The sequence below is a fragment of the Pipistrellus kuhlii genome, unplaced genomic scaffold (genome assembly GCF_014108245.1).
Source record: "Pipistrellus kuhlii isolate mPipKuh1 unplaced genomic scaffold, mPipKuh1.p scaffold_m20_p_24, whole genome shotgun sequence".
NCBI lineage: Eukaryota > Metazoa > Chordata > Mammalia > Chiroptera > Vespertilionidae > Pipistrellus > Pipistrellus kuhlii.
The window spans coordinates 8,896,287-8,904,605 of record NW_023425523.1 but is presented as its reverse complement, the minus strand read 5'-3'; the positions used below and the strand labels follow the sequence as shown (position 1 = coordinate 8,904,605).

The 8,319-nt window shown below is 43.3% G+C and overlaps 1 pseudogene; it reads right to left on the bottom strand.

The window, feature by feature from the left end:
• Positions 1–3,140: 3,140 nt before the first annotated feature.
• Positions 3,141–8,013, bottom strand: LOC118727459 (annotated as a pseudogene).
• Between the last annotated feature and the right edge of the window lie 306 nt (positions 8,014–8,319).

Genomic DNA, 8,319 nt, shown 5'->3' with positions numbered 1-8,319 from the left:
TTATTTTCAGTTGAATTATAACACTTACCTTCTCATCTGGCCTTTCATCAAGAGGCTTAAGTGTTTTTCTTTCTGTGGGCCTTACAGGCCACATTTCCCCATTCATTATCAGCATAGAGGCCTGCCATGCTGAACCCATGTGTAGCCTTCCAGCCCCAATTCCCCTTCCCCCAGGGGCTCCTTAGCAGCAACAATTTTCTAATTCAGAACAGACTCTCCTCTGAGCAATTGATCTTACAAGTACATTACAACTGGCTTTAACAGGAGTTACCAAAGGCAGGGATTTTAAAAACAAGATGTGAATTCCCCAAAAGATGGGGCATAATAAATACCTCCAACATCTTTGAGTTTACCAAGTATTGGACTATGCTTTTTGAAAAATGTCTGTGTATCTAGGGCTGAAGGGAATAGTGGGGCTATGAGTTTGGGGCCATTTGAAGATTATCATTAATAGATATGTTTAGGAGATACTTGGTTGCTTAGAGCCAGTCTAGTAAGAACTCTGAAGTCAGAATGTCTGTGTTTTAATCCTGGCCTGGCTAATCATGAGCAAGTGATTTAATCTCTCTGAGCCTTAGTTTCCTCACATGTAAAATGGAGTAGTAATACCCACTTCATAAGATCGCTGTAAGAGTCAAATCTCATAATCCACATAAAAGCTCTTAGCACAGAGTTCAACACAATATGTACTCAGTAAATGTAAGGCATCCTTGTGTATTCCATTTTCATTTAATCATGGAATAGTTACCAATCATCTATATACTTATTGGTTGTATATCCAAAATATATGTCAAATCAAACCACTCCTCTCCATCTCCATTGTCAGTATTTTTCAGCAAAACATGGTCATCTCCCATCTAAACTGTTTCTGGTAGATACTTAACCTTCTTGTTCCTCTCAAATTCATTCTTTCCACAGCAATAAATCTTGTAAAAAAGATAAAGCAAATCATGTCACTTTCATGCTTAAAACTTTTCAGTGGATTCCCATTGCTCTCTGATTGAAATTAGAGCTTCTTAGTAGGTGGTATCTCAATACCAGATATCAAGCTGTATTACAAAGCCACTGTTCTTAAAACAGCCTGGTACTGGCATAAGAACAGACATATAGATCAATGGAATAGAATAGAGAACTCAGAAATCGACCCAAGCCACTATGCTCAATTAATATTTGACAAAGGAGACATGAACATACAATGGAGTCAAGAAGACAGTCTCTTCAATAAATGTGTTGGGAAAATTGGACAGATACATGCAAAAAAATGAAACTAGACCACCAACTTACACCATACACAAAAATAAACTCAAAATGGATAAAGGACTTAAATATAAGATGGGAAACCATAAAAATACTAGAGGAATCCACAGGTAGTGAAATCTCAGACATATATCAAAGGAACTTCTTCACTAATACTGCTCCTAGGGCAATGGAAACTAAAGAGAAAAACAAATGAACTACATCAAAATAAAAAGCTTTTCACAGCAAAAGAAACCTACAAAACAATAAGAAAGCCCACTGCATGGGAGGACATATTTGCCAATGTTATCACCGATAAGGGCTTAATCTCCAACATCTACAGGGAACTCATACAATTTAACAAAAGGAAGATAAACAACCCAATCTAGAAATGGGCAACAGACCTAAATAGATACTTTTCAAAAGAAGATGGAAGGAAGGCCAAGAGGCATATGAAAACATGCTCAAAGTCACTAATCATCCGAGAGATGCAAATCAAAACAACAATGCAGTATAATCTCACACCTGTTAGAATGGCTAACATCAACATATCAACAGATGACAAGTGCTGGCAAGGACATGAAGAAAAAGGAACCCTTGTACACTGCTGGTGGAATGCAGACTGGTGCAGCCACTGTGGAGAACAGTGAGTTTCCTCAAAAACTGAAAATGGAACTCTCATTTGACCCAGTGATCCCACTTCTAGGAATATATCTCAAGAAACTTGAAATACCAGTCAGAAAGGATATATGCAACCCTATGTTCATAGCAGCACAATTTACCATAGCTAAGATTTGCAAATAGCCTCAGTGCCCATCAGCAGATGAGTGGATTAACAAACTGTGGTACATTTACACAATGGAATACTATGGTAAAATAGGAGTTCTTACAATTTGCAACAGCATGGATGGAACTGGAGAGCATTATGCTAACTGAAATAAGCCAGGCAGAGAAAAAAATATTACATGATCTCACTTATTTATGGAATATAATGAACAACATAAACTGATGAACAAAAATAGATCCAGAGACAGAGAAACATTGATCAGAACATTAAATCTCAGAGGGAAAGTAGGGGAAGGTGGAGGTAAGGGGGAGAGATCAACCAAAGGACTTGTATGCATGCATATAAATCCAACCAATGGACACAGACAACAGGGGTGTGAGGGCATGAGGGGGGAGATGGGAGGGTAATGGGGGAATAAGGACACATATGTAACACCGTAATCAATAAAGAAATTAAAAACAATAAAATTAGATCTTCTTTCCATGTCCTAAAAGGCTAGATCAGTACACATTAATCTACAGCAAGCATGTCAAACTTGCAGCCAGCAGTTAGTTTGACATGCTTCAGCCATTCTACAGAGTTCTTGAAGAGACCCTTATAGTCTCAAAAGACTGCCACCATGCAGGGACCCTCGTCATCTGGCAAGTGTTTCTACCAGCTGCTTTTCTTCTTATAGGTTTTAAATTTAAACTCAAGTAAACTTAATACAACTATAATACATTTTTACTACTCAAATGAATCTATGTGTATGTATGTGTTTGACTGAATGTGACAGTCTTATTCTTATGATGATGATAAAAGCCAGGGCATAAACAAATATAATTATATTTGGTGTAACTTATAAAAGGACTTCTTTGAGATGGGTCACCAGGTATAGTGAGTATAAATAAAGAACCCTTTGGTAATTGTGTTTATGCTTCCTGTAGCTACTTGCAAGCTGTTAGAGAACCTGATTTAATATTTCCATCATAAGTCTAATTTACCTTTTTGCAGCAAAACAGCCTGGTTAGTTTTTGCCTAAAGGAAAGTCTACATAACTAAAAAAGAAAAAACATAACTCCAGCTTTAAAGATGCTTTTAACGTAGTGAAAAAATTTTACTCAAAAAGTTATAAAATCTACAGGCTACCAACAAAAATCCAGCTACTAAAACTAAGCCTATAAAGAAAAACTTAAAAATAAAACTTAAAAATGAGTTAATGTGGAGGGCAAGGATTGAGGGAAAGTGCCTGAGAAAGGGTAAGAGACATCATAGCAAGGTGGCTTGGTTATGGCTTAAAGTCCTTGAATGATTATCTGTGGTGAAGAGGAACCATGATGGTGAAGATAATGTGCAGATAATTTTTTTTGTATTTTTCTTTTTTAAAAATTAAATTATTATCTGTGTACATATTTTAACATTGTTCCCACCTTTCCATAAATACCCTCCCTCCCCAGAGTTGTGTGTCCATTGGTTGTACTTATATGCATGTATACAAGTCCTTCGGTTGATCTCTTTATTTCCCCCAGATCTCCCTACCCTCCCCGCTATAATTTGACAGTCTGCTTGTTGCTTTACTGTCTTTATATCTATCTTTTGGTTCATCAGTTTATAATGTTCTTCAGATAATTTTTTAAATCATGTATTATCCTGCAATTATTTCTATTAAGCTTTAATGTAAACTTAGAGTTTTCTAGATCCATTCCTTTAAGACAGTGATTATCAGCCTGTGATGGCTGAGGATGAACAGGTCCAGAGCCCATTTCTGATAGCCAGGGCTTCATGGGTGGGTCAGAGGCGGCATCCTTGTGGTCAAGGCTGCCACCATGCAGGGACCCTTGCTTTGGCAATAGGTCCCCAGGACCTTTTTCTGCAGGCCCTGCTCTGGGTGTCTCACTCTTATACCCTGTTTGAGCACAGTGGGGTGCCCTGGAGAGATTCCACTGTGATTTAAGAGGCCGAGAAGTACTGGGCGAGGCCAGGTCTGAGGACTCCAGCATCCACTCCAGGGAGGGCTGTCTGTGGTTGACTTCAGTCAGGCTCTGGAACCCTCTTTCTTTGTTTTGATGAACTTGACAAAGGCTTTGACTCTAGTCTGGTGATTTTTTTTCTTTGGAGCAGGATCACAGAACTTGTACTGATCCAAGATTTTTTCTTCCAGTTTTTCCTTACATTTCTGTAAGGCATTTAATTTGTCTGTGTACTGCTCCTGCTCCTCATGGTACTGATCCTTGCTCTCCATGTTTTACTCTAGAAACCTCTGGTTCTGCTTATTCAACGTCTGGATCAAGAGGTGATGATTTTCTTCCTCCAAGTTCCCGGGAGATCAGCTCGCAATGGTTGTCCAGCTTGATCAATGAGATGTCCATGATCTGGTGCCCCTTCTACAGCTCGTCTGCCAGCAGTTCACCTCCACCTGCGAGTTGTTTAGCGAGGTTTTCAGCTCATTGGTGTGGGCATGCAGCTCCTTATACTCCCTTTTCAGATGCTGGCGCAGGAAATTGATCCTGTTTAGCTCTCCCACAGCCCCTGGTTCTCATCAATGGTGATGGTATTCGTTCTTTGCTCCTACTGCATACCCTCCTGCTTACTGTTCAAGAACTTCTCCAGCTCTGCCTTATGTTTCAGCATGTCCTCGTCCCTCTCCCCGAGTGCCATGTGCTCCATCTCCAGGATCCGATGAAATGTCTTCAGGGAGCTGTGCTGGCTCCATACTCCTCAGACTGCTGTTCGTGGAGCATGCCCAGGTGCATGATCCTGCAGCAGGCCTCATAGGCTGCTGTCAGTTGCTTTTGCTGTTTGTCCTTGGCCATCTGCTGGTTCCGGAGCAGTGCATACTGTGCGGTGAGCTAGGTGCTCTGGCAGCTCAGTAGAATTTTCCACCTGCAGCTTGGCCTTCTGGGTCTGCAGCATGGTGTTTTGCTCCTGCAGGAAAGCACTCTGCTTCTGCAGTGTCAGGATCTGACTGCTGAAGGCCATGTTCTGGGTCTCCCAAGTGCTGCAGCTGATCCTTGAGCAGATGCTTCTCAGCATGCAGAGCTGCATTGTTTTATTCCAGCTCTATGGCCAGGTCCTTCACTTGGAGCATCTCTATGGTGGCTTTCTTATATGGCTCAGCCCCCAGCTGACCAGAAACCAGCTTCCCACAGGGTGTTTCAAAGAGTGCTGCAGGTGCTTCCCCGCCTCCTGGTTCTGCCTGATGTACTCACACTTTTTCAGCACCTGGAGTGCCTCCTGTAGCTGTTGGTTCAGGCTGGCTTTCTCTTCTACCTGGGCTTCTAAGAACACAATCTTTTTGTCTTTCATGATTAGTGTCGTTTTTTAATGTCAATTCATTCCTGCCCTCCAAAATCTTGTATTTTGGGTCGCTGTTGCTGTTATCCTGCAGCACCAGCTCCTTGTGGAGGCTGACCTTCTCTAGTTCCTGGCTCAGTTTGTCCAGCTCACTGGTCAGCTGCTGACTTCAGTTTTCCCAGCACCAGTTCCTCTCTCAGGGTCACCAGCATCCTCTTGTGCATGGTGACTTGCTTGGTGAGGTCTCTGTTGCCCTACTCCTGCTCCTTCACCTTGGTGGCTCTGTTCCTACAGTGGGCCAGCTCCTTGTCCAGAGCACAGCTCTTCTCAGCTTTGGACAGCTTGGTGGTGATGTCCAAGACCACGCCCTTGAGCTACACCTGCTGCCACAGCCTTTCACCTCCTCCAACAGCTTCTTGTCTTTTACCAGCTGGGCCACCTCCTGCTCCAGGGCTGTCTTCTCCTTCTCGAACTTCTCCCGTTGCTTGTTAGTGAGCCTCTAGGCTTCCAAGTCCCGCCGCAAGGCCTGGTTTTTTGCCTCCAACTCCCTGAGCTCGCTCTCCAGGGTCTGCTACAGCTGCAGGTTTTCAGCACTCATGCTCGGGGCATTCAGCACCTCCTCCTTGCACTTAAACTCCTGGTTCTCCTTCTCGATCTGCCCATCTTGGTACCCATAAAGTGCATGGTCACCACCACTCCTGTGCAGCTCCAGGTTTTCCTCATCCAGCCGCTTATTCTCCCATTCCAGACCGTAGTGCTGCACTGACACATTCTGCAGGGTCTCTAGAAACTTCTGCGGTTCTCCAGCATCAGGCTCTGACTCTCACACTCCAGGGTATTGACCTTATCAGTGAGGTGACCTCCTTGGCCAGCTTCTTCTTCTCCTTCTACAGCCGGTGCAAATCTTTCTCCAGCGCCTCCCCCTGCTCCACCTTCTCCATCACCTGCTCCAGGTCCGTGTGCAGCTGCTGCTTCTTGAATTCCAGATTGCTGAATTTGCTGCTGGTCTCTGTCACCGTCTGGTGGATGACTTTGTTCTCCTTTTAGATGTCCTTTATGCAGGCCTTACTGCTGACCTGTGACCTCTCCACAACAACCACATTGCTTGGTTAAGATGGTCCTTTTTTTTGCTCAAGATCCTTGATCTGCCTAGCTTTGTCAGCCTTCACAGACTCTGTCTTTGATCAGATTGAAGGTCTCCAAATCCTAGTTACTCTGATTTTCTCTCTCTAGCTGGATCTGCAACTTTTTAATCTTGCTGTGCTGCTGGTTCTCCTTCTTCAGCTCACCACATCTGAGGCTACTCTCCTCCAGGGTTAGAGACGCATCCCACAGCTCCTGGCTGGTGCTCTGTAGGCTCTCGTTCTCCTTGTCCAAATTCAGGATGTGACTGGAAGTGCAGTCGTTCAACTCAAACACAAACAACTTCCTGGAATCATCTGACAGGTCTACATTCTTGGATAAATGCTTCAGCTCCCAGCCCAGGTGGGTGGACTCGTTGATGCTCTGCTTCTGTGCAATCTCGAGGATAATGTTCTCTTCCAGCAGCTCCTCAATGCATTTCTTGTCTGCATCTCAGTCCAATTCCAGGTCCTGAAACTTAGATTTCAGCTACATGTTCTCTCTTTCTACAATAGCTCATAAAGTTTATCAATGGACTTGGTTTCAGTCAAAGTGATATTATCTTCTCTTAGCTCCTCCATGTAGGCTTTATAGAAGTCCATGTCTTTCAGCTTCTCCCTGAAGTGCATCAGCTCCATCTGCAGCCTCTCCACATGATTCGCCTTCCCCCTTAGAGAGTTCAGCTCATCAAGGTAGGCACAAACAGAGCACACACTAGCTTCCAGATGGATGTTGTCTGGCTTGACTGTCTCAGCTCATCACCAACTGATCTATTGAGGTACATCATGTCTGGTGTCTATTAGCTGCTCTGTCTTCTCCTCCATCTCCTGCCTGATGTAGCACAGCCTGGCCTTGGTGTCTGCCAGCTCCACGGCCAGGTACTGCTGATACTTGCTGAAGAGGCTGCTGGTCGGGCTGGGTGTGGATTCTGCACTGGAGGACTTGCGGGGGATGAGAGGCTGTTGTGTCTAGTATTACTCCCACTCCTGAGTCAGGTTCACGATCAGCTCCTTGTATTTGTCTTGCTCATCTCTGAGCCTTCTGGGGTGAAACACCATGTTCCTTGAGAGGGACTCTAGCACCTCCAGGGCCATATTTGGAACCTCCATCCATTGCAAATCAAATATGTTCTCCTGATTATGGGTCACCTCCTGACAATGGGCCATAATTCCAGCATAGGTCTCAATGACCAAGAGGAAATTCCTCTTTCCTCTCACACTGGACAACATAACCCAGCACCAGCAACAGCATATTCTTAATTTCCTCCATACTCTTCCCAGATAGTCTTTGCCAGGCATCAAAGCATTGGGCAAGCTCATTACGATCAGCTGCTGAAGAACTTACTGGTAGTAGGTCTTAATGTTTTTCATCAAGTTGGTCAGGTTCTGAATACGAAGATGCACATTATTGTTGATGTGTTGATTTGTGGGGTTGGGATCTATTTCCAGCATGACTTGGTTCAAAAAAATGCCATCCACTAAATCCATGTACAGGTTGTCATGGTTACCACTTGCAAATCAGCCCCAAGTTTTTTTCCAAGTCACTAGCAGGCTCTGCAGAAAGAGCTCTATGAGCTCTGAGATGGTAACATCCATCCATAGGATGGTCCCGCCTCCTCCAAGCACCTGCCCACTTCTACCCAGTCTCCAGATCAGTGCTGCAGCTAATATGCTAACGACTTGGTCATTACCTATTATGACATCATTCTCATTAGCATATTAGCTCTTTATTAGTATAGATCATATATGTTTATCTAGGAAGGTATATTTTATTCCACTTTAACTACTATTTTTAATATTGTTTCTGTATTTATTAAAAGACTAGTAGCCTAATGCATGGATTTGTGCATATCTGAAAGTAAATTAATTAAAAGAAATATTTTAATATTGCTATTCACCTTT